Genomic DNA, 26707 nt, shown 5'->3' on the forward strand with positions numbered 1-26707 from the left:
TGACATTTACAAAATTTCGTTTAGACACCGTTAAGGACCATAAGGTTTTTCTGAAAAACCAGAGGGGAGGGGGAAGGGAATGCATGGTTACAAAATAAGAAGGTAGAGAAAACCGTCCCAAAGGACGCAGAAAGGAAACACGCTCTCCCATATCCGACACACCTGTATCAAGTGTTCACGCTGAACTATGTCTCCGCAAAGCTCAGATGCTGAAGCTCCAACCTCCCAGGACCTCAGAATCTGCCTGTATTTGAAGACAGGTCTTTAAAGGGATGATGAAGGTAAATGAGGTCACTAGGGTGGGTCCTACTCCAATAGGACTGGTGTCCTTATAAGAAGAGGAGATGGGGACACAGGCACACACAGAGGGATGACCACGTGAGGACACAGGGAGGAGACGGCCGTCTACACGCCCAGCAGAGAGGCCTCAGGAGGAACCAGCCCTGCCCACACCGGGATCTCACATTCCAGCCTCCAGGACAGTGAGGTGAGGAATAAACATCTTGAAGCCTGCCCCACCCTGTCTGCAGCAGTCTGCAGCACTTTGTTACGGCAGCCCTCACAGACTAATTAACACACGCTATACCACACTCTGTGCCAGGCCCTGCTCTGGCTCCGAGACATGGACAGAAAAAGCAGAAGGGAAGAGGTTTCACGATTTGTCTTGCCCCAGGCCCTCGTGTGTTTGGGTGCAATTCCTCTTTTTTCTCTACGCCTCTCTTTTCTCACCTGTATAATGGGATAATATGACATGAAGGCCATCAGTAGGATTTCCTGAGAGAGTGAATACGCAGTACCCAACAGAACTCCTCATACATCCCAAGCACGCAATACACAGTTTTTAAAACTGGGCCGCACCCAGGCCAATTAAACCTGTCTCTAGGAGGTAGGAATTGGGCACCAGAAAAACCCGTGTAAAGCTCCCAGGGGATTCCAACGGCAGCCCGGTTGAGCGGTGCAACTGATGTAGAAGCAGCGTCCTCTGCCGTGGGGGAGGGAGGATGCTGTGGGGGAGGGAGGATGCTCGGCGGCCAGGATCCCTGGGGGCTGGGGCAGAGATGGTCACACCGGTGGAGCAGAAAGATGAAGGTCAGGAAGCCCGCTGGGCCCAAAGGCTTTTACCTTGAATCTCACGATGCCCTCGTTAAATCCACACGATTATTATTCCCAAGTTAAGAACAGTGGCCAGGGCTGGGGCAGTTCCGGCAGGGGGTGGGAGAGGAGGAAACAGAGGTAAATAATCTTTTAAGTGCGCTGATGCTACGGGACAACCCAGGGGAGATGTCTGGGGACAGCAGGTGACACTGCTCTGAGCCCAGCAGAGCCAGGGTGGGGAGGAGGGTAGCAGATGAGTGAGGCCCCACCTCTCAGGGGGACCTGGAGCACCCCCTGGGCCTCTCCTGCGCTTCACCCAGTTTACCAGCCCAGCCCGCACAGTTCCCACATCAACACACCCGTCCCTGCTCCAGGGTTACCTGCGGGTTGCCTACGGGATCGCTTTACAAACAGCCCAGAGAAAATGCTCTTACAGTGACTGTGTTTTAACCTTTAATGTGAAACATTCCATTGTTTGAGAAGGGGCGCAGTTTCTAACTGAATACATCTAAAAATACGATGAGAAGGTATGAATTAAGGTGAAAGGGTAAAATGTGCCATTGAAAAAACAGACATATTTTGGAACAAATCCAGAAATGTCTTCCTCCTGTTACATGTTAAGATTTCATGGGTTGAAGTCAAGCCAGAAACACGCATATTTGTGATGGAAAGACAAGTACTATTCGTTAAAATTGAGAGACCAGCAGGATTTTCTCACTTTATTCTGAAAGAAAAATGTAAATACTTTTGAACGGGTAGCGGGGGGGAAAAAAAGGAAACATGCAGAACTTAAAAAAAAAAAAGAAAGAGCACTGATTTACTGCTTTAAAGCCACGGATAATTTAAGAACATAAAAATATGTGATGTGGTCTGTTCATTAAAGTGTAAGATTTAGTATAAATTGAATTTTAAACTATAATTTACCCAGACAACTATTTCAAATGTAATGACCGAATATGCTTTCACTGCTTCTAAATCCTGCTGGCAAAATTTAAGGAAACTCTTAATTTCTGCCAATTTATGAAGACGCAGGCAAACTTGAGTAGAGAAAAAAATCATTAATAAAAAAGTTTTCTGGCCTTGGTGACCCCACAAGGTCAAGCAGACCCAGAAGCTACTTGTTTAACAAAAGAAGAGCAGCCGAGGTGAGAGAAAAGCCCACCTCCTTCCATTAAAATAACACCTGGCTTCTTATCAACATACGTTCATTTGAAAGACAAGGAAAAACAGGATCCTTCTCGTGTTCGCTCTTCAGAATTACCCTTTTAAGTCGAGGAATTCATAAATGCTTTCCCTCACATTTACGAGGTTTTCTATCGTGTCCCGGGTTGTGTTCACGCGTCCATTCGGTGTGTTTCTAGACATTAAGCCGTTCATCCATGTCTGGGAGAGGAAAAGCATCTGCAGTGGCGGTTTCCTACCAGTTTTCACCCAGAGCCTCCGAAGCCCTTCCTGCTCTTCCCTGTCAAAGGCCGAGGAAATGCAGCGCCCACGACCGAGGCTGGCGCGTCTCAGCCCTGGAAACCAGCGGGACCCTGGCTCCTTCGTGGGGCGGCCGTGCAGAACCGCAGACTGCACTCCAGCCCCCCCCACCCCCCCACCTACACGGGTTCTGAGCTCATCGCGCCCCTGGGGGGACCATCCTTCAACCAGCCTGAAATTCTGTATCGCGGGCCAACGCTGAGCGTGCTGGAACCCCTCCCAAGACGGGTGAGGGGTGAGTGAAACAGGAAGGGGAAATGAAGACGGACAAACTTCCATTACAAAGTAAGTGCGTCACGGGGATGAGACGTGCAGCCTGGGGAACACAGTCAGTAATAATGTCATATCTTTGTCTGCTGACAGACGGTAGCTAGACTTACCGTGGTGGTCATTTTGAAATGTACAGACATAGTGAATCGCTATGCTGTGCACCTGGAAATGACATAGCGCTGTAGGTCAATTAAACTTCAAAAACGATCAAACAGACCAAGTCACAGAAAAAGAGATCAGATGTGTGCTTACCAGAGGAGGGGGCTGGGAGGAGGGGGAAGTGGACAAAGGCAGCGAAAAGGTACAAACTCCCAGTTATAAAGATAAATAAGTACTAGCAATGAAATGTACAGCATGGTGAATATAATCAACACTGCTGTATGTTACACATGAATGTTGTTAAGAGAGCAAATCCTAAGAGCTCTCACCACAAGGAAAAAATATTTTTCCCTTCTTTTATTTTGTATCTATCAGAGATGATGGATGTTCACTAAACTTACTGTGGTCGTCATTTCATGATGTATGTAAGTCAAGTCATTGTGCTGTACACCTGATACTTATACAGTTCCGTATGTCAATTACATCTCACTAAAACTGGGAGAGACAAGAAAAAAAAAAAAAGACTGCCTTTGACTTCTGGATCCCAGAAAGCTGTGGCCACTGCACAGAGCAGGGGTGGCAAATGCCTCCTACAAAGGATCAGATAATAAATATTTTCAACTCTGTGATCGGGACAGTATGTGTAGCTACTACCCACTCTGGCCCCAGGGAAGAAAGTCTTGGGGAAAACAATGCGTGTGGCCATGTCCCAATAAAACTCGATTTTCCAAAATGGGCCACAGAAGTAAATACTTTCCCCTGACACAGAACCTTATCAAAATCTCACTTCAGGCACTTCCTTTGTGATTAAATTTTAACAAGTCATACCCTGATTTTTAAACAGCTTTCCAAGAGAAACAAAAAACAAATGAAACAATCAGAGAACTTCCCGCCTCAGTAATTTTTCGATGCCGGTTTCCCGGGAATGGTCAACAACAGACTTCATCAGGGCAATGGGACCTAGACTGTGCTGCTAAGGTCCCCCCAAAGGGCAGCAGTGGCCTTCAGCCAAGGTCAGGCCCCAGCAATCGGCCAGTGGAGGCAGTTACAAGGGCGTCTAGACTGCAGTGGGGTCGCCGGAGGCCCCATGACTCCCTCCCAGCCTGGCTTCCCCTTCCCCCGAACCTGGCCTCTTCCTGCCTCTCCCACCCACAGGTGCTGATCCTGAGAGCCCTCACCGGCAGCCCGAGCTTCCCCACCTTGGAAACCCAACCTGCGCAAGTGGGCTCGCCTTCTCAGGGGGCCCCCAACTCCGAGCTAAGCAAATGAAGAAAGCCTGGTGAATTCTGGATACCATTCTCGGTGGTATCCAGAAGCTTCTATTTCACAGACGCTTTTTCCCTAATTCAAGACGTCAACACCGTACAATTTGTACTTCACAATCAAGTGAGCTCCAGGGCCTCTCAAGGACTCCTCACTGTTCAAATGGTAAAGTCTGTGTGTTCCTAAGACTTCCTTCCATGAGGACAATGCCTAGGAAACTGTGCTGAGCTAAGGTGTAACTTCCCTGGTGGTGCAGCGGTTAAGAATCTGTCTGCCGGGCTTCCCTGGTGGCACAGTGGTTGAGAGTCCGCCTGCCGATGCAGGGGACACGGGTTCGTGCCCCGGTCCGGGAAGATCCCACATGCCGCAGAGCGGCTGGGCCCGTGAGCCATGGCCGCTGAGCCTGCGCGTCCGGAGCCTGTGCTCCGCAACGGGAGAGGCCACAGCAGTGAGAGGCCCGCGTATCGCAAAAAAAAAAAAAAAAAAAAAAAAGAATCTGCCTGCCAATGCAGGGGACATGGGTTCGAGCCCTGGTCCGCAAAGATCCCACATGCTGCGGAGCAACTAAGCCTATGAGCCACAACTACTGAAGCCTGTGCGCTCTAGAGCCCGCGCACCGCAACTACTGAGCCCTCCCGCCACAACTACTGAAGCCCGTGCACTCTAGGGCCTGTGCTCTGCAACAAGAAAAGCCACTGCAATGAGAAGCCCACACACCGCAACGAAGAGTAGCCCCTGCTCACCGCAACCAGAGAAAAGCCCGTGCGCAGCGACGAAGACCCAACGCAGCCAAAATAAAATAAAGCAATAAAAATGACTTTAAGTAACCAAAGGAAATCTACTTTCAGTAACTTATTGGCTGGTACATAACAACAGTGGATATTATTCAGCCGTAAAACGGAAGGAAATTCTAACACACCCTACAAAATGGATGAATCCTGAGGACATCACACTCAGTGAAAAAAAGCCAGTCACAAAAGGACAAACACTGTGTGACTCCACTTCTATGAGGTACCGGAGTCATCAAATTCACAGATGCAGAAAGCAGAACAGTGGTTGCCGGGGGCTGAGGAGGGGAATGGGCAGCTGCTGCTTAATGGATACAGAGCTTACGTCCGCGACGGGAAAGAAGTTCCAGTGACTGGCCACACGACAGTGGAAATGTCTGTCCATATAATCAATGGCCACTTTGTGCCACACAGTGTCCAGATACCATATGGTCCGAAAAACCCAAAATTCTGACCATCTGGCGTTTTACACAAAATTTTCCTGACCCCTGAAAAAAATGAACCAAAATATCCAAAAAAAATATTTTAATGCACACGTAGGGTCAGTGACTAAATCCAGGCTAAAGGGATTATGGTAAACCTTTGCATTTTTTAAGTCACACTACAATTAATAAAGCAGTGATGAGATCTGAATAGTCCTTTTCCTCAAAGGGCCCCGTACAACTAATGTGCCTCTGGTCCTTTCTCCTCTCTTTCATTAAGAATAAGCCACGGTAGGGACTTCCCTGGTGGTCCAGTGGTTAAGAATCCGTCTTCCAATGCAGAGTACATGGGTTCGAGCCCTGGTCTGGGAACTAAGATCCCACGTGCCGAGGGGCAATCAAGCCTGAGCACTCTAGAGGCCACGCGCCACAACTAGAGAGCCCACGTGCTGCAACCAAGACCCGACGCAGCCCCAGTATCTGAGGAAGCACGGAGGACATCTTCAGAGGTGCTGGGTGGTGTTTCTCAGCCACAGTCATGCTTCCAAAGCCCAACCTTTAGAAGTCACATATGACCCAGCAGTTCCACGCCTGGGTAGATGTCCAAAAAAACCAGAAACCCTAATTTGAAAAGATACATGCGCCCCAATGTTCACAGCAGCATTGTATACAGTAGCCAAAATCTGGAAGCAACCTAAGTGTCATCAACAGATGAATGGAAAAAGATGTGGTATGTATACAGTGGAATATTAGCCATAAAAAGAATGAAATCTTGCCATGTGCAGCCACATGGGTGGACCTGGAAGCTATTATACCAAGCGAAGTCAGTCAGACAGAGGAAGACAAACACTGTACACTATCACTTATATGTGGAATCTAAAAAACCGAATGAATATATATAAGAAAAAAGAAACAGACTCATAGATACAGAGAACCAACTCGTGGTTCCCAGTGGCAAGCGGGAAGGGGGGAGGGGCAATGTAGGGGTATGGGAGAAAGAGGAACAAACTACTAGGTATAAAATAAATAAGCTACAGGGACACTGTCCAACACAGGGAACAGAGCCTATATTTTATAAGTGGAGTATAACCTTAAAAATTGTGGATCACTGTGTTGTACACCTGACACTATATTCAACTATACCTCAATTAAAACCAACCAACCAACCAACCAACCAACCAACCAACCAACCAGCAACGACCTCCTGCAGACCTCCCACCCAGCTTACCAACACGGAAAGCCGCAGGGGAGACGGAAGAAGAGGGCCAGTGGCGAGCGTGCAGGGGTCACTGACAAGCAAGACTCGCCCCCTCCTGGCCCACGTGAACTCTCACCCAACCTCCAGGTCTCAGCTTTCTCCTGGCTCTGCCCAGGGGGAGAGCCCATCTAAACCTCTAGAGCAGGGCAGCTCCAAGGTCACTGGGTGCTGCCCTCTGGTGCCCTGGTGTGGCCTGTAAGTGCCTTTCCATGCCTGTCTCCCCAACCTGCCTGTCACCTCTAGGAGGGCAAGAACCGACTCCCTCGTTTCCCTTGACATCACCAACAGCAGGCCCCCGGCCTGCACAGATTCAGCTACCATAAGTATTTACTGAGGAAACTCACCACCTGCCCTATGGATGAACAGAGCAAACACAGAATCACGCTGAAAGGAAACCGCTTCTTCCCACAACACACGTATGAACACATCCGTCATCCGCGGACAAGGACACTTAGTCCAACGCATGTCAAGAAAATGAGGAGAGACTGCTCTGAGAAAGAAACAGCTCTAAACACGTGCACTGAGAAGCACACAGATCTACACAGTCAACGCGTGCGTGGGCCAGAGGACCGCAAGCTACAGCCCGTGGGCCCAACGCAGCCCACTGCCTGTTTTAGGCAGCCCACGAGCTAAGGATAGTTTTTACATTTTTTAAGTGGCTGGTGGGAGGAAAAAAATCAAAAGAGGAATAATCTTTCATGAGACATGAAGACTACATGAGATTCCAATTCCAGTGGCCATAAATGGAATGTGACTGGGGCAAGGCCACGCTCAGTTATCAGATGGGTCAGGGCTGAGGTCCCACTCCAGGCAGCGGGGAACGGAGCTGTCTGAAACGTGCGGACTTCCAAGGCCAAACCAGGTACGACTCGGCCCTACACAGGCAAACATCAACCACCCATGAAGACAGAGATCCCGGGGCCAAGTCCAGGCCCCAGCACTGCCTGTGACGAAGCCGGGCAGGCCCAGGGGGCAGGCTCTCCCTCCTCAGGCTCCACAGCCACGCCAGGAAGGGACCAGGCCGGACAGCCATCCATAGAATGGGGAAGACAGGGGCATCATGTATAAAAGCACACGGTCTCTTCTGCTATATTTGTGTGCTTAGTTTGAACCCATCTGCACCTCTCACCCCAAAATGAGCGACGAGAAGCTCAGTAAAGCTCCCAGAGCCAGACTTCTGGTGAGCGCTGGCTGGACTTTACAAAGAGACTGTGTTCTCTCTCTCCCTCTCCCTCCCCCCTCCCCCTCCCTCTCTCTCTCTCTCTCTCTCTCACACACACACACACACACAGACACACCCTTCATTCTGAACCATGCTGCACGCGTTACTCTTATTTCTTCCACAGGAAACAGGACTAGAAGGAAAAATAAGGCAGGAATGTCCCCGCGCTCACTCACATCACTAAATCCTCCAGCATTCAACCCTCTCAGGCAGAAGGAGGAAAAATAAAGCCAAAACAGCCTGCACTTCAAACAGGATTGGGCCTTGTTTTAACCCAAAATCTCTCTGGGAAAAATTATTTACCCCATGCGAACAAGGAAAAACACAGAGAGCGCGTGCACGCCAAAATATTCAATTTACATAATGACAGTAACTGCGGCCTGGTTGGTATTGTTTTATGGGTCACATACACTTTAAAGACCAATACACGTTTGTATTACAGACGAAATGGGTTATTTCCTCCTGCCCATAAGCAGCTCTCAGAACACAACCGAAGGCAAAACAGCACTCAGGAGACTATATAGTTTTTCCACTAAAATCCAGATAATTTCTTTTTGAAAAGCAAAATCTATAACGTAAATCTCAGTGAAAACTGTCTCCTTATTAAGCAATTACACCACACTTGGATACTCTCGGGAAGGCCTAGGAACAGGAGCTCAGGCTCACTGCGTTCCCCACGGTATCTGCTGTTACAAGTTATAGTTTTCACTTTTCTCACTGGGAAATTTGTCCAAACACCTAGGAATGCAGGGTCCAAAAAAAAAAAAAAAAAGCATACGTTCAATTCAATAATTATGGATAATATCTTAAACACTCAAACCAAGTAAAGCTAAGGCTCTGCCCTCAAGTCTAATAGGAATTTAAAAGGAATACACTTTAGACAGGAATATAAGAGCATAAGCGGAATAGAGTGTTACGGGTTTCACTGGAAGGGGAGTGAGGGGAGAGGAAAACTGACAGAAATCAACAAACCTAATAAATGCCAGAGTCTGGTCTCGAACTGACACCCTCCTCCCCGTGTCCTGGACCACCCCTGGGCCAAGTAACCACTCCTCTAGAACATTCTAGTAGGTGCCATCGGTCAACCCACTTCGCTGCTGACTTCCTCCAAATCGTTCTCCACCTGGTATTGCCCTCCGCCGCCGCCGCCCCGTACTCCAGGGTGAGAGCTAACTGCCTAACTCAGCTCACAGAGGCACGGCCAAGGGGCCCTGGCCAGGCTCTCTCTCCCGCTGCTCGTCCAGTCCTGGCCAACCTCAGGACCTTTGCATAAGCTGTTCCTTGGCCAGGCATCCCTTCCCACTCCACTCACTCCTCAGGTCCCACCTTAAACGCCCCCGCCCCTGTGACTGATGAAGACACAGACTTTCACAGCTGCCTGGATTTCCTCGTGATGCTCATCACTGCTGAGATCCTGTGATCTCTGTGAGCACGTACTGGCTTCTCCTCCCCCTCTCCGGTGGGGCTGTACACACCCCGGCAACAAGAGCCTCAACTGTTTCCCTCACCGCTGTGAATCCCCAGCACCCAGGGAAGCACTCATCCCACACAGCTGACCGAGTACCCGTTGAAGGAATGAATAAACGAGTGGGCGAGAGGAAGACGCCACAGCTAAGCGAGCATTTGCAGTAGGTGGGATATTAGCTGGGGGTGACAGGGCAGAGGGGTGCGGTCTCCGCAGCGTCAGAGGCGGAAAGCTTCACGTGGGTTCCGGGAAAGTCAGTCTCCCGGCTTGGCTGGAATTTACGTGCAGGGCAAAGTTCAACGGGGTCAGTGAATCTGGATGGGCTTTGCGTGGGGAGGGGAAGCAACAACTTCATTTTCACTAACCTGTCACCTAACTCCACCAGAAACGCAGGCAACAAGCCTCTGTGGAAACAGCAGACCCCCAAGATTCTCACCAATAGGAACTGCACACATTTTCATATCAGGTTACAGATGCCTCAGATACTTTAAAATACTGCTGACACTCACCACTGCTTGTAAATGATGGTAGCGGTTAAAGCCATTACTAGATAGCGCTATTTAAAATGTTCAAAAAGCACCTATCAAAGAATTGAGGACTTCCCTGGTGACGCAGTGGTTAAGATCTGCCTGGCAATGCAGGGGACACGGGTTCGAGGCCTGGTCCGGGAAGATCCCACATGCCGCGGAGCAACTAAGCCCGTGCGCCACAACTACTGAGCCTGCGCTCTAGAGCCCGCGAGCCACAACTACTGAGCCCGTGCACCACAACTACTGAAGCCTGAATGCCTAGAACCCGTGCTCCGCAACATGAGAAGCCACCGCAATGAGAAGCCCATGCACTGAAACAAAGAGCAGCCCCTGCTCGCTGCAACTAGAGAAAGCCTGCGCGCAGCAACGAAGACGCCACGCAGCCAAAAAAAACAAAAAAAGAGAATCGAAAGCAGGTCTCAAAGAGATGTTTGTACACTCAGATTCATAGCAGCATTATTCCCAATAGCCAACATGTATAAGGGACCCAAATGTCCATCAACAGATGAGTGGATAAACGAAATGTGATCTACGCATACAGCGGAACACGATTCAGCCTTAAAAATGACGAAAATTCTGACACAGGCTACAACAGAGCTGAAACTTGAGAACATCATGCCAAGTGAAATAAGCAGACCTAACAAGACAAATGCTGTATGATTCCACTGTAGGAAGCACCTGGAACAGTCAGATTCACAGAGACCGAAAATAGAGTAGTGGGGGCCAGGGGCTGAGGGTGCGGGCATATGGAGTTAGTCTTTAATGGGGACAGACTTTCAGTCTGAGAAGACGGATAAGCTCCGGAGACGGATGGTGGTGATGGCTGCACAATAATGGGAATATACTAATGCCACTGAACTGTGCACCAGAAAATGGGTAAGATGATACATTTCACATCAGGTATGTTTCACCACCATAAAATAAGGAAGAGGGCAGGAAGGTAACAGCACACAGGAATTTTGTTTATGACAGTACTGGTAATTGCGTCCTTTGCTAACCTATCTATCTTTTAATGCATTTGAAAATCCTACTCTGAGATGCCTCCGAGGCTTCGATGGACAGCTGAAGGGGGTCCATACACAAAAAAGAAAGTTTAGGATCCTGGTCTCTGAGAAGGGGACAAACAAGGAAGCTGTTCAGAGCCTTGGGCGCAGGAGTCTGAAGTCAGTATCGTCCAGTGGGGACTCACCACGGTGCCTCCCTGACACTGCTGCTTGAACACTGGGGTTCTGGGGAGCCCCTCGGGCAGCTGGGGGACGCAGGGAGGGGGAACGGAGAGGGAAGGATGGGGCCAGGGGCCCCGGGGAGGGCGCTGGCAGGGCCTGGGGGGCGGACGCCAGACTGCACGTGGTCCAGGAGAGCGTGGGCTGAGAGGGGAAAGGCAGGGGAGCGTGGAACTGTGCTCTCAAGACGTGTGATGAGGGGGAGAGAGACAGAAATAGAGCGAGAAGCTAGCGGATCAAGCAAAGGGTTTTGCTGATGTTTCATATAATGCTCTGCTTGTGTGTGCAGCGCTAGACTACAGGCATGAGGGAGTCTGCAGAAGACAGAGGTGCGAGAGGTTTTGTTTCCTTACAAAGCCTACGGGTTTTAACAGATCCCAAACCACATGAATTCTTCCTGAGCTCACAAAATTAAGCCCACGTTTTCAACATGTTCAGAAGCCCCTGCTCACAGATGGAAACTTTGAGATGGCCTTTTCCTTTCTGAAGGCTAAATGTCAACAGAGAGGAGGAGGGCTTGACAAGAGTTGATATTTAAAGATGCGAGGCGAGCAAGTGAGTTAAATGGAGGAAGTGTTTCTGGCGTGGAGAAGTTCTCCTGCCCTCCCTCACCCAAGGAGATCAAGCCATCCCCCCGCTGCTTGTCATGAGAGACGGCCTTCGGTGATCCATTAGCGAAGAATTAGCAAAAGGCTGCTGGGGCCGATCACCTTCCCAGGCTTAGCAGAAAAACCGCACAGTCCCAGACTTCCTGTAGTTTACAGCATAATTAATAAGTAAGAAGAAATATCAACAGAAGCAAGTAAACTACAGTTAGCCCAGCTTTGGTCCATGGGGGCCGTGAGCACCTAGACTTTTCCCCCCACTAGTCCTCTGTTCTCACCCTGCCCCGGCCACTTGCCCGCCAGCCACGTTCAGCCTTACCCAAGCCACGGCCCCTGGAGGCTCTGCTGACAGACCATCCCACTCAGACATTTACATAAGCCCTCGTGGGCTTCCCTAGTGGCGCAGTGGTTAAGAATCCGCCTGCCAGTGCAGGGGACACAGGTTCGAGCCCTGGTCCGGAAAGATCCCACATGCCGCGGAGCAACTAAGCCCATGCGCCACAACTACTGAGCCTGCGCTCTAGAGCCCGTGAGCCACAACTACTGAGCCCACGTGCCACAACTACTGAAGCCCACGCGCCTAGAGCCCGTGCTCACAGCAAGAGAAGCCACCGCAGTGAGAAGCCCGCGCACTGCAACAAAGAGTAGCCCCCGCTCACCGCAACTAGAGAAAGCCGGTGCACAGCCACGAAGACCCAACGCAGCCAAAAATAAATAAATTTATGAAATAAAAAAATAGATAAGTAAGCCCTCCTCGTCTTGCCCTCTCATTAGAAGCCCAGACGATACACAGCCACACATGGCCAGTGGCTCTCATACTAGACAGTGTGGATACAAAACACCTCATCACGGCAGAAAGCTCCACTGGACAGTGCTCGGTAAGACCATCTTCAAGCAACCGTTTTCAGTCTGCCCTGGTTTATGCTTCAATCCATCGATTTTTTAAAAAATTTATTTATTTTTGGCTGCGTTGGGTCTTCCCTTAGCTGCTCTGCGGCATGTGGGATCTTCCGGGACCAGGGCTCAAACCCGCGTCCCCTGCATTGGCAGGCAGACTCCCAACCACTGCACCACCAGGGAAGCCCAATCCATCGAGTTTTAAAAACCAAACCAATGAGTTCACATAACCTCTTAAGACAGAAAGCCTTACCTAGGGTAGATTAAACAGGGCGCTTACGATTCCAAGTAGGGTTGGTGGTAGCAGAGGGGGTGAGGCAGGGAGGAGCTGCCGCGCTCCCCAGCCCAGGCTCACACCCTCTGTTCCTGAGGACAGTCTGAAAGCCGAATCTGTCTCCCGCATCAGCTGACCCTACCAGCTCTGGCTTCCCTTGAGTCAGGACCCCCTGTTCTCTTAGGAAACCGAGACCTTCATCTTGGTAAAACTCCTGAGAGGAATCATCTTCCTTTCGGCTCCCAAAGTCTATGCACTTACCACCTTCTCATCTGTCCCGAAAGCCAGGTCCCCACTACTCCTTTTCCAAGGCAAAGAGCTACAGCCCCGTCCTTTATCGCACCTCTGGAACCTCTCACTTCCTGTGAGCTTCCACTCAAACAGCACGTCTTCCCCCACTAAAAACCCCTTCCCTGGGCTTCCCTGGTAGCGCAGTGGTTGAGAGTCCACCTGCCGATGCAGGGGACACGGGTTCGTGCCCCAGTCTGGGAAGATCCCACATGCCACGGAGCGGCTGGGCCCGTGAGCCATGGCTGCTGAGCCTGCGCGTCCGGAGCCTGTGCTCCGCAACGGGAGAGGCCACAACAGTGAGAGGCCCGCGTACCGCAAAAAAAAAAACACCAAAAAACCAAAAACAAAAAAACCCTTCCCCCACACTGGCTTCCCTCCCAAAGGCTGTTCTCCTCCCCTGACCTCTGAGGTTGTACCTCTCCCCCCCGAGACATGTGCACCCACTGCCTCCAGCGTGTCACCCGGCGTCGCACATATTCCGTCTTCAGCTGCAGACTCACTGCTCCCACCCTGAAAGCCACACCTGGGTCCCCGGCACGTCCCCCCAGCCTCCGTGCACCAAGTCCCACCTCGGCAGCCCCGACAACCCTGCTTCTCTGCTTCCTCTTGCCGCCTCCTCTGGGCGCGTGGGCTCCTACGGACACACACCTCCACAGCTCTCCTCCACGGAGGGTTCCTCCTCGTCTCTGCCCCTGGTTCCAGGCCATGTCACCAGCTCTCAGCTGATGCCATCCCCACCTCCGCGCTCCAGGGCACCGCCGACACGTCTACTACACGTGAGCTCCAGTCCTGCCACGTGCTCCCCAGGCTCAACCACAGGGCCTTGGGCGTCAAATATTTGTTCTACTTATTCTGGAACGGGAGGCCCTCAATAAAACAGCTGACAAGTCCAGTCCCACCGTCCTCTATAAAGGTGAGATTTGTCCTGTTCCAGTCTTCCGTACACATGCTCCAGCTGGTGGGACGTAGAGGGAAGGTGCGCAGAGAGAATATTTAGAGAAGCAAGAAATGGAAAGCAGGGACGGAGCCAGGAAGATTACAGTAACCGGCCCCACCCAGCGTCTCCCACACTCGCTGAAGAACACACGCCGAGTCCCGGGAGGCTCCGCTCCTAACCAGAGACACCCCAGGCCAAGGAGATCAAAGGGCCATGTGCCCAGCTCCTCCTGAAGCTATTTTTAGATCTTACCAGAGGAGGACAAGAGAAACCAGAGAATTTCCACTCTACCACTGTTCTGGCAGCTTTCAAAGTAGGTTAAGAGGAAAAATGATCTGGGCTGTCACGGTTGCTTTTAAATTCTGGCTAATTTTAACCCTTCTCCCAAACCCCTCTCCCTGCCACTCCCAACCCAAAGACGTAGATGCCTCCACCACGTGACTGTCCTAAGGGTTGGACAAAGCTAGAAAGAAAACAGAAGAACTGCGAAGGAACGAAGCCGCCCTGGACACCACAGCTAATGGAATGCTCTGGCTTCCCACCGTGCACATCAAAACGAGACACGGGTAAAGAAGAAATCTTGACAGTAGAGCGGCCTCCAAATTACAGACGGGATACTGCCCAAGGCTTCACTGGTTCCGCACTCAGAAATGTCTTTCTCCTAGAAACAATGCTATAAAACTATGATCAAGTTCCCAGCCAGTCTAGAATGGCCCTGTAAAGCCTGCAGATGTAACTGAAATGAAAACTGGCCATGAAAAACATCCAAGTAGCACACCATAGCGTGGCGAGCGTATGCTTCCATGCCGAGCATCTGAATCACCATGCTGTTTCTGGGGGAAGTGGGGTTTCTCCCATGTATGGGGTACCAGCTACTACGGACAAGACAGGAATTAGGAACATTTCATCTTCCCCACGTGTTTTCACTGTTGTCTAGGCTTCAAGAGAAGCAACCATCAAAAACAGCAGGTAAAAAGGCAAGAAATGGGTCACCCCCCCTTAGTATGTTAAGCCAAGCCTTCCACAGAAGGCACTAGAAGGTAGTTAGCACCAGAGGACAGGAAGAAGACTGTGCGAGCCAAATGCCAGTGGTACCACTTCCTAGCTGTGGGCCCTGCCTTACAATTCCTCTCTGGCAGCCAAGGCATTTGGCTGTCACCAGGCCTGTGGTGGGCAGGGCGTCTTCCGGGGAGAAGACGCGCTCTGCTGCGGGCTTTGTCCACCAGCACTGCCAGCCGCTGGGTGACTGAGGTGGGGACGCAGAAAAAGCAGGACATGAGCAAAGGTCTCTCCTGGATGACCCAACTTCCCCCCTTCTCCCACCAAGCCCAGGAGCACCCTGTACCCCCTCATTTTATGCCACAGCCCTGCTCGGCTCTGACAAAGCCAGCACCAATCCCTTCCAATCCTGTGGTATAAATGACTTGTAGAGTTTAATGTACTACCCTCTCCTGGGACTCCCAGGATTTTAATTGGGACAAAGTTTCATGTCGAACAAATGACTCTCTAATTGTGGAATACCAGGCTCCAGCAAGCAAGGTTAGACGGGAATAGTGTGCACATGAAGATTAGATCAGGAGAGAGGAGGAAGTGCGGGTCACACCAGGGAGGTGTATGGGCCTCAGAACAGGCAGGGATCACACGCTGATTCTGGAAAGGGCCAGAGAGTCAATACTTCAGGCTTCCAGGGGCCACAGGGTCTCTGTTGCAACCGCCTGTGTAGGGAATAAGCAGCCACAGACAGTATCTAAATGAGTGGGTGTGGCTGGGTTCCAAGAAAACTTTGAATTTCATATCATTTTCATGTGTCACAGAACATTATTCTTTTTTTGGCCGTTTAAAAATATAAAACCATTCTTAGCTCGCAGGCTGTACAAAAACAGGTGGCAGGCCAAGTTTGGCCCCTGCCTTCAAGGAAGCCTATCTCAAGCTTTGGCTCAAGAGATGTTTTTGGAATCGGACACCGTCATTTTTCCAGGGCTCCCACGTACACAACCCTGGCGTCTAGCCACCGGCCCGCACCCCACGACTCCCGAGTGGCCCTGCGGAGTCCTAAGACTGAATAGTGTGATGAATTCAGGGTAAAAAACCTTCCACTGTTGAGAAGCATGGTGCTGCCCTGGGAGAGAGGGTGGGCTTTGAAGTCCCAGTTCCAAGTGGCAGACCTGGTATGTCACTGCCCTGACCTCAGTTTCCCCACTTGCAAAACAGGAAGAGCCTTTCTGGATTTGGATTTGTTGTGCAGGCTCAAAAAGAACTATACAGAAAGTACCCAGGACACTGCCCGGTGGTCAGAGGGCACCCAAAAAGCCACAGGTCCAACACGAACGATTTTTACCCTTATCTCCCGACCTCTCCCCCACCCCACCCCCACCTCGAGGCTCAATTACATCCCTATTCAAGCCCCAAAGTTCAGGTTCAGGTGTCAACCCAGGGATGTGACCCTGGCACTGAGAATGAACCAGGTCCACGTGAATGAAGCCACAGTCCAAACAGCAGAGGTCAAAGGCAGGACAGGCCACTCAGGTTTCAACATGCAGGAAGTCACAAAGAAATCCCCTCCCCGCAGATTAAACTCTCAAACACACAAAGGAGCGTTGGTTCCGCCAGGGGGGCCCTTCCTCCCGCTCTCCTGGGCCACTTCCTCCTACACTGCTCTTCATCCAGCAATCTCAGTCCCTAGCCTCTATCTCCAGCTCTCCCTCACCACTGTATAGCATGTACAGCTTGCAACAAAGACATGTTACCACGTGCAGCAACAAAATAGCAAGATAGCTGTTGAGACAACGTTTCTTTCTTTTTTTTTTTTTTTTTGCAGTACCCGGGCCTCTCACAGTTGTGGCCTCTCCCGTTGCGGAGCACAGGCTCCGGACGCGCAGGCTCAGTGGCCATGGCTCACGGGCCCAGTCGCTCCGTGGCATGTGGGATTCCCCCCGGACCGGGGCACGAACCCGTGTCCCCTGCATCGGCAGGCGGACTCTCAACCACTGCGCCACCAGGGAAGCCCCGAGACAACGTTTCTTTAGGAGACTAAGTGCTGATGGTTTTTTAACCTGACATGCAATTTCAGTCATTCCGTGACTAGCGTAAGCACCCGGCCAATTCTACAAAGCTCATGGCAAAATCGCTGAGTGTTAGGAAATATTAAATGACCACCTGGATGTGCTTTTTATTGAGCCCTGTTTATGAATGGAGAACTAGTTCCCATTACTTAGAGCCATGCGCTTCTAATCATCTCCAAGCAAGATTCCCGGGAGAGCAACACACAGAGAGGTCATCCATCTGCAGCACTGCGCTGTGTACATTGCCCTTTGCTCAGGGAAGGAAAACCACCTACGTCAGTCTCAACCAAGGTGAAAAGAGTGAGTTGACATACTATTGTTTTCAAAATGTTCCTTACCTCTCAACGGTCAGAAGGACGCATACAAGTCTGCCCTTTGCTATCTCCATCTTCATCTCTACGCTGGCCCTTGAGAAAGGGTGGAGTGCTGTACGTTGGCTTTATTTTCCCTCTCGTGTATGTGCATTCTTCTAAGAGAACGCGGCCATTCAGCCATGCCACGTCCCCATCTCACGCTTTCTCTTGGCTGTTTGTTTGTTTGTTGTCTGGAGGAGGGGAGGAGGCTAAGGAGAGTGAGAAGAGGGAAAATACACAACAGACAGGACAGCGCCCCGCTTCCTCTGATATCAGCCATACTCTGCCCGCTCACCGCGGACGCCTGGTTCTTAATTGTGGCGGAGCAGGGACAACAGACAGGGACGCGTCTTCCGGAACTGATCACTCTGAAACGGCTCTCCCGCACGCAAAGTTATAACCGTGTCCGGGCACGAGGAGCTTCCACCACCACGTGAGACCACGTGACGTATTTTCAGAGCAAGCTTCGAAGTATGAAAGCGGTTCCGAACCCTTTGTAAAAGAGCTTTATTGAGATACAGATCACATACCACACAATTCACCCACGGGAAGTATACGGTTCAATTGCTTTCAGTACATTCACAGAGCTGTGCAACCATGATCGGTACAATCAACCTTGGAACACGTGCATCATATCCCCAGAAGCAGCCCTGGACCTGCTCCTTCAGCAGTCAGCACCCAAACCCCAGGTCCTAGGCAACCACGCATCTACTTTCTGACCATCCAAACCCTTTTTTGTTCAGCCCACAAGCCTCTGTTGTAAGTGTCTGGCAGGCTCCCTGGTACCAACGGCCCTCGCAACTAACTTCCCAGTCTTATCACATCTCAGGGGCGCGAGCCAGTACAGCAGCCTGGCTCCGGTTTCCATAAGCCACCGTGGCTTCTGCAATTTCACCCCACGCCTCACTCACAGGAGCTTCTCGAGGCCCAGACTGCAAACTACTGTCCCGAGTTCCCGAGCAGCAGCTCGCGCAGAAGCCCCAGGCGGGGAACACAGAGAGTCACACAACTCTGGGGTGTCCCGTGACTATCATTAACCATTTCTAACTCGTCACGTTCACAGCAAGAGAGGTGGGAAAGAAGAATCATTCAGCCACATTCCGTGCAGTGGGAGATTCACGTCCGTTATACGCTTACTTTACATCTCCACTCTCCTAGCCAGACGTGTGGCAAACCATCCAAACGGAAGAGAAGAAAGAAGTTCCAAAGTGAGGTCTAAGTGGGGTGGATAACACCAAACGCGGTAACTACCGTCACCGAAGGGGAGGAAAGAGGTTGTCCCATCCGATTACAAAATAAGGGGTATGCGAACTGATTAAGTAACTGAATCCAGGGCCAGTGATTTCGGGTTGTGATGGACAAGCTGGGGGGCTTTCCTCCCCATTATATTCTCCATCAATCTGCCTGGAGCTTGAAGGGGAAACGGTTTCTCTCTTCTGAGCATTGAAAACAGAAGGGGTATGCCCCACGTGGGGCTCAGGCACCGCCTGCATCTGGATTTTAACCACCCAGGGCATCCCCTTGGCCTTCCAGGGGGGCTGTTGCCACCTGCCCCGTCCACTTCGGCTGCCAAGAAAGTCAAGGGGCTCTTTCACAGGTGCTTGTTTAACAGCCTCAACTCATTCCGTCCCCTTCCGCTCAATTTATGCTCCACTGGAGTTTTGCAAGAGAAGATATTACTCATGCTTATCTTTAAGTCATAAATGAGTACAAGCAGACACTGGTGAACTCCCAGTAATGACCGTGGATGAGGTAACCATACTGCGCCGTACTGATGTCCTGGCTTTGCTGTTGCTCTAAGCTTATGTAAGAGGTCACCGTTGGAGGAACCTGGTTGACAGCACACAGGACCTCTCGGCGCTATTTCTGCGACTTCTTGTGGTCTATAATCGACCAAAATAAATCGTTTTCAATGAAAGTTACCTAAATAAATTTTTAAAAAATTAAACACAGTCTCTGTTACTGGTGCTCTGGAGAACTAAAAAGCGGCAAACCCAAAGGAAGCCAACGAATCCTCAGAAGGTCTTCCTGGTCATTAAAAACTCAGTGCCACAGACACAGGCAGTGAACCGGGAAAAAAATCTTTCTGTAACTAGCAAGAAAAAAGGTCTCCTACTGCCTTAAAATGTAATCTCCTGCAAATACTTGACGTGAATAATCTGAAAATGAAATTAAGAAAATATCATTCACAAAAGCATCAAAAAGAATACACCTGAAACTCTAAAACATAAACCACGAACGAGTGCCAACATTACAGTTCAACCTCCACTAAGCCCTGACGTTCCATAATGCTGAGTCATGCTCAGCTCCCTTCCCGGCAAGGCTCTGCAGGAATTAAGTTGGTCTTCCATCAGCATCAAAAGCTAACAGGTGACACCAGGATCACATCCAGTTGTTACAATGCATGGTATTAAAAATGAGTGATCATTGAGAAGCACACACCCACCCAATCAATCATCCATCTAGCCTCTCAATCATGTTTGTATAAGCAATAGAGAAAAGCAGCCACTGGCAGCTGGGAGCTGGCCTGGCACTCACGGCTAGGCTGCAGCCTTCTCCTGTTGGAACATAAACAATTCAGAGACCACTAATCTCAGACAGGGACCCGATTCCATAAACCCTGCCCAACTCTTTTAAGGTCTTCTTAGCACCCTGTGACTGAGATGTCCCGCGGTCCCCTCAATGCAATGCAAGGTCAAGAAACCCAACCTCATCCAACTACAGCTTTGTGTGATCCTGAAGACTATCTGGCTGAAGGACACTGCACCTAGGAATGCAGGTGAGGACAAATGCCTTTTAAAGAATGAGTCTCAGCATACAGATGGCAACAGGCACATGAAAAGATGATCAACATCACTAATTATTAGAGAAATGCAAATCAAAACTACAGTGAGGTATCACCTAACACCGGTCAGAATGGCCATTATCAAAAAGTCTACAAACAATAAATGCTGGAGAGGGTGTGGAGAAAAGGGAACCCTCATACACTGTTGGCGGGAATGTAAGTTGGTGCAGCCACTACGGAAAAGAGTATGGAGGTTCCTCAGAAAACTAAAAATAGAGTTGCCGTATGACCCTGCAATCCCACTCCTGGGTATATATCTGGAGAAAACTATAATTTGAAAAGATACACGCACCCCAATGCTCACAGCAGCACTCTTCACAAGAGCCAAGACAGGGAAACAACCGAAATATCCATCCACAGATGAAGGGATAAAGAAGATGTGGCAGACACACACACACACACACACACACACACACACACACACAATGGAATACTACTCAGCCATAAAGAAGAATAAAATAATGCCATTTGCAGCAATAGGGATGGACTCAGAGACTTTCAAACTAAGGGCAGTTAAGTCAGAAAGAGAAAGACAAATACCATAGGAAGTCTAAAATATAACACAAATGAACATATGTACTAAACAGAAACAGACTCACAGGCATAGAGAACATACCTGTGGTTGCCAAGGGGGGGTGGGGGAGGGATGGATTGGGGGGTTGGGGTTAGCAGATGCAAACTAGTACATACAGAGAGTGGATAAACAACAAGGTCTTCCTGTAGAGCACAGGGAACTCTATTCAATATCCTGTGATAAACCATCATGGAAAAGAACATGAAACAGAACGTGTGTGTGTGTGTGTGTGTGTGTGTGTGTGTGTGTGTGTGTGTGTGTGTGTGTGTGTGTGTGTGTGTGTGTGTGTGTGTGTGTGTGTGTGTGTGTGTGTGTGTGTGTGTGTGTGTGTGTGTGTGTGTGTGTGTGTGTGTGTGTGTGTGCGCGCGCGCGTGTGTGTGTGTGTGTGTGTGTGTGTCCTGAGGCTTTCCTTACTCAGTCCTGTCCCCCAGTTATCTCTCACAGGCCTTTGTCCCTCATTAAAACACGTGAACCTCTCGCTGCATCTCCAGAGGGACCAGAGGACACAACCCTCGAGGTTGGCCAAAAGGTTCGTGCGGACGTTTCCGAAACCCGAACTCTGGGGCCGACCCAATGTTATAACGCGGACTGCTTTCAGGATGTTCAAGTCCCTGAAACAGACACCTGTGTGTGCGTGTGTGTGTCTAATACCCGGGGACACACACACTGTGTATACACACAGAGTCAATTGTCATGATTTGAGGATACAGTATTCGTGAATTTGCCTATCTGCTAAAATCTACCTCTGTAACCCCAGATCCATACCTGGGGCGGTGTGGCCACTGAAGGACCAAGCACGGGGTGAGAAGGTCGAGCCGCTCGGTGCACACGTTCCCAGCTCAGGTGGGATGAGGCCTCGCGTTACCTTCTTGTTTCAGCTCCCAGGCCGTAAACCGGTGTGCTCTCCGGGGGCTATTTACTGCCACGTTGTTTGCATTTCTGTGCTTTTGCTGGTGACATCTCTGCTTAGAACATCCCCCAAGCACGGTGCTGCAGCGCTGTCTGGTGTTCCGAAGGGCAAGACGGCTGTGCTGTGAGGCAGGGAGGGAACACGTGTGTTGGAGAAGCTTGGTTCAGGCACGAGCTACAGCGCTGCTGGCCGTGACTTCAACGTGGATGAATCAACACTGTACAGTCAAGAAGGCGTCTTTAAGCAGAAACACACGTAAAACAAGGTTATGCAGTGATGGGTGGATGAAAATAATGGAACCAGAGGCCTGCAGGAGCCGAACCCTCTGTTTCTCCTGGAAGCAAAGCTTCTACGAGGTCTCAGCAACTTTACGTTTAACTACTGTGAATAAGGAAAATCGACCACAGACATAAGCCACATAAAGGTGTACCCATCACCCATCTCCACTCGACCTAAAAAAAGACCCTAAAACCATTCTTCTGTGTCTTCCTATTCCACAGACATCCCTGTATGGAATGGCACGGTCGCCCCTCCCATGCTCAGCTTTTCCCCTGTCCTCATCCCTTTACGATCCCCTCACTACCTCAGGGCAAGCTAAGCGACGGCATGTGTACGCCCTCCGCCCACAGCCCTTCTGTACAGGTGACGTTTGGTGCCAACCAACAACAAGGGCAACTACGAATGAAAAAAGCCGGAGCCAAAGAGAATGAAATGACAGACGATGGGGAGCGGAGATACACCCCTGCCCTCTCTGTGGAGCGCATCCGCCCTGGCAGGCATCCCTGCAGCCCCCTTCCATGTGCACGACTCCACCTTGCTCGGGAGGAGCTCTTAGAGAAGCTGTGGACCCCGTCTGCACTTTTGAAGTGAGAAATGGATGGCAAAAACACAGTATTCAGGGCAAGAAGCCAACGCTGGTTACAAAACACGGTGTGTTAACTCTTTTTTCCTCTTTTATAACTCCCCTAAGGACAGATGTAATAATGTTTCCAAGAAAGCAAACGAGCAGAAAAACAGGGCTAAAGGTAGAAACTTCTTCTGTAATGTGAGCCAGCCTAACAGTGAACCAGTGTAACATGGCTGCTTTCCGGGAGAACGGTTCTAACCCAAATTCTGAAGGGACCAAACAGAGCAACCAGGAAGGAAATCTTCTTAAAAGGCACCAAAGCCTATTTAAACAAATCTGCAAAAGATTACTGATTTTCAATGAAGATTCTCAAGCTAAATATTTTAATACAAAAAATTTAACTACGGCTTTTTTGTTTGTTTGTTTTGCTTTGTTTTTTGTTTGTCTGGTCGGTTTTGGTTTTACACCAAATCATCTGTGACATGATTCCCCAAGGACTTTTCAGGGAAAAAAGCAGAAAAAAAATCCGTCCATATGTGACGCTTGTCACATGTGGTACAAGCTTGTCTATCCTCCAAAGAAAGCTTAGATAATGAGATAAAGGTAACCGTATTCCTCACTTCCATTTAGACTAAGTGTCTGAACTTGATTTTCTCCAACAGGGTCCAAACTGGCCTTTAGTTAAGTCACATTCACCTGACCAGATAATCAAGAAATGCTCTCAGACCTCAACTCTAAGACAACCCCACAGAATGGAATCTGCTGGAAGGTGGGCCTTTCCTGGCTCCTGTTCAAGGCAGTTTAGTCATTAAAAGTTCCAGGGAACATAATTATTACAGCGCATTCCCTAACAGGTGACAAGAGAACAGTCCAAAGACAGCTTTCTGGCCACTGGGTTTCACCATACACGGTTTTTACCACTGCGAGGGATAGAGCAATAATACCAGTAACTCAATAATACCCCATAATACCAGTAACTCAAACTAGGGGCTGAGGACAGTCTTGAAAATGGATCAGTCACATTGTGTGCTGGAACCTTTTGGAGAGCATATGGCCCAAGTGACCAGCTGACAGAAGAAACAGGATGATTCCTTTATTCTCTTGGGGCCAGTGTCACACGGGTGGTTAAGGACAGCATCAGGCCTACAATTCCATCTTTCTGCTCCTATTCAAGGGCTCTTTCCAGGGAAACATCAGTCTTGGTATCGGACCAAAAAAAAAAAAAGAATTATAACCTACAGTTATACGGGTCTTCTTTGATTTAATGCAGTAACTCTTGGATAAGGTCAGGAACTGACTTGCATTGGCTCAAATAACCCCAACTTCCAAACAGGAGAGCCCACCTACCTCTAAAAGTCTTCACTTCGCATTACACGTGTTCCACAGGTGGACCGTGAGGGCAGGTACCCTGTGAGAAGTCAGATGCCAGGAAGATCACGGGCAACCCTCCACTGATAAATTACACAATCCTCAGAGGAGCATGGAGACTGCTGATAATGCCAGTTCCCAGTTCTTTAAACCACAGTGAAGCGAGAGGAGAAATACCATCTCCATCGAGCATAAAGAGTTCCTAGAGAGTGTTCTGGAAGGCTGAATGAGACACTGCCCCGTGGCACCGATAAGAAGAAGGCTGGAAGGACATGACCACTGGAATCTCCCTCAATCACAGTGTCTGAGTCACAGGTCACAAACTCAGCCTACTGCCAGAAGTTCACTGTGTGTCCTCGAAAGCACATCTTCTAACATACTCCCCGCATTCCACACGGCTGCATCCGGTCGCTCCAATCCCCTCCGCGCACGCACACCCCCGCCCCCAATCTCAACAACATTCTGCTCCGTCAACGACAGTAACATGAATCACGTTCTGCCATGAGACAAGAATCGGTGCTCAGAACGTCTTGATCCAGGCACGCCACACAGAAAGGGAAGTTCCATCGCCTCCTAAGCGCCTTTCAGCTCAACTTGTTCGCCATCAGTAACAGTCCAGGTGCCTCTTGAGGGGAGGGGGTGTCGGATCTAACAAGGTGAGGGTCCCTTTCCCCAAACCTGGCTCTAATTTCCTTACCACTAAGTTCCAAGGGATGGGCTCATGTTCATGTAAGCTGTATTTCAGACAAAAGGACAGCTGGAAAAATTACCAAGGTTGGTAGCATAACACATGACATTGCTAGACTTGCATGTGGAAATGTGGCAGCTCAGGGCCTTTCTCTCTCTTTTTTTTTTTTTGCGGTACGCGGGCCTCTCACTGCTGTGGCCTCTCCCGTTGCGGAGCACAGACTCCGGACGCGCAGGCTCAGCGGCCATGGCTCATGGGCCCAGCCGCTCCACGGCATGTGGGATCTTCCCGGACCGGGGCACGAACCCGCGTTCCCTGCATCGGCAGGCGGACTCTCAACCACTGCGCCACCAGGGAAGCCCCCTTTCTCATTTTTTAGTTCACATAATTTTAATTGAGTTCACATACTTCTATTTTCATCTCCTCTTTTACTACATGTGACTTTCTAGGTCATCTGCTTTGTCAGACACACCAACTCGGTGTCCTCACAGCCAAGGAGTTGACACGGCAGGCAACAAGTTGGTAAAGAAGAACTGACACCTCAAGGGCACAGAGGACAGATGGTGGTGGCCAGAGGCGGCGGGAGACGGGATGTGGGTGAAGAGCATCAGAGCTGCAGACTTCCAGCCATAAAATAAGGTAAGTCCTGGGACTCCCCTGGTGGTCCAGTGGCTAGGACTCCGCACTCCCAATGCAGGGGGCCCAAGTTCCATCCCTGGTCGGGGAATCAGATCCCACACGCCGCAACGAAAGATCCCGCATGTGCGACTAAGATCCAGCGCAGCCAAATAAATGAATGAATGAATGAATCAATCAATCAATCAATCAATCAATCAATCAATCAATCAATCAATCAATCAATAAGCAAGCAAGCAAGCAAGTCCTGGGGATTCAACGTAATACATGACTATAGTTAACAATACTGGAGAGTATATCTAAACGTTGCTAAGAGAATAAATCTTAAAAGTTCTCATCACGGGACTTCCCTGGTGGCGCAGTGGTTAAGAATCCGCCTGCCAATGCAGGGGACACAGGTTCGAGCCCTGGCCCGGGAAGATCCCACATGCATCCCACGGGTGGAGCAACTAAGCCCGTGTGCCACAACTACTGAGGCCGTGTGCCACAACTACTGAAGCCCGCGTGCCTAGAGCCCGTGCTCTGCAACGAGAGAAGCCACCGCAGTGAGAAGCCCGTACACCGCAACTAAGAAGAGTAGCCCCCGCTCGCCGCAACTAGAGAAAGCCCTCGCGCAGCAACGAAGACCCAACGCGGCCATAAATAAATAAATAAATAAAGATTTTTAAAAAAAAGTTCTCATCACAAGAAAAAGAAATGAGTAACTATGTGTGATGATAGATGTTAACTAAACCTATTGTGGTGATCATATCACAATGTTTACATGTATCAAATCATTATGTTACACACCTTCAGCTAATACGTTATATGTCAATTATCTCAATTTTTTAAAAATGAAATGAAAATAAAAAAAGACAGTTGAAGGATGGAACTGTCTCTGTGGGTCCTGACCCTCCCCCGCTGCATCCCACAAGCCAGGAGATGTCTTTTCTCAACGGGGAATCAGGAAGAACAAAAGCCTTGCTCTCACAACTACTGTACTAAAGACACAATCAAGGAGAACCATTTCATTTAAACAGCACTCAACCGAAGGAGAAAAGAGAGAGAACGAAAGAGAGAAACAGAAAGTTCTGCACAACAGAGTTATTTCCGTAACTTGCTGGTCGCCCCAAGAGGTGATACTTGGCTGATGTGATGATAGCCAGTTCTAGGTGACACAGCATCCTCTAGAGCAAGTGCTTCCCCAGCAGCTTTTTAGGAGAAAATCTCTATTTGCTTGCTGTGCACGACGACGCGGGTGGGAATAGACAGGCTTTTGCTCACTCACTCAGAGCACCGTCCTCTGCTTGTCCTGCCAGCAAGT

The 26707-nt window shown here is 49.8% G+C and overlaps 1 protein-coding gene across 4 annotated transcripts in view; it reads right to left on the reverse strand.

Annotated features, from left to right (window-relative positions):
* The window catches only part of LOC308609733 (F-box-like/WD repeat-containing protein TBL1X), a 225002-nt gene that overhangs the window by 175556 nt on the left and 22739 nt on the right, over window positions 1-26707 (reverse strand). The window contains exon 2 of one of the 4 annotated variants that reach the window (XM_081223440.1): window positions 21721-21986. The exons of the other annotated variants lie outside the window; for them this stretch is intronic. The gene's annotated coding sequence lies outside the window, so the exon portion shown is untranslated. The remainder of the gene's footprint in view (window positions 1-21720; window positions 21987-26707) is intronic. 4 annotated transcript variants of the gene reach the window in all.

This window comes from Mesoplodon bidens (assembly GCF_964165515.1).
Source record: "Mesoplodon bidens genome assembly, chromosome: Y".
Lineage (NCBI taxonomy): Eukaryota > Metazoa > Chordata > Mammalia > Artiodactyla > Ziphiidae > Mesoplodon > Mesoplodon bidens.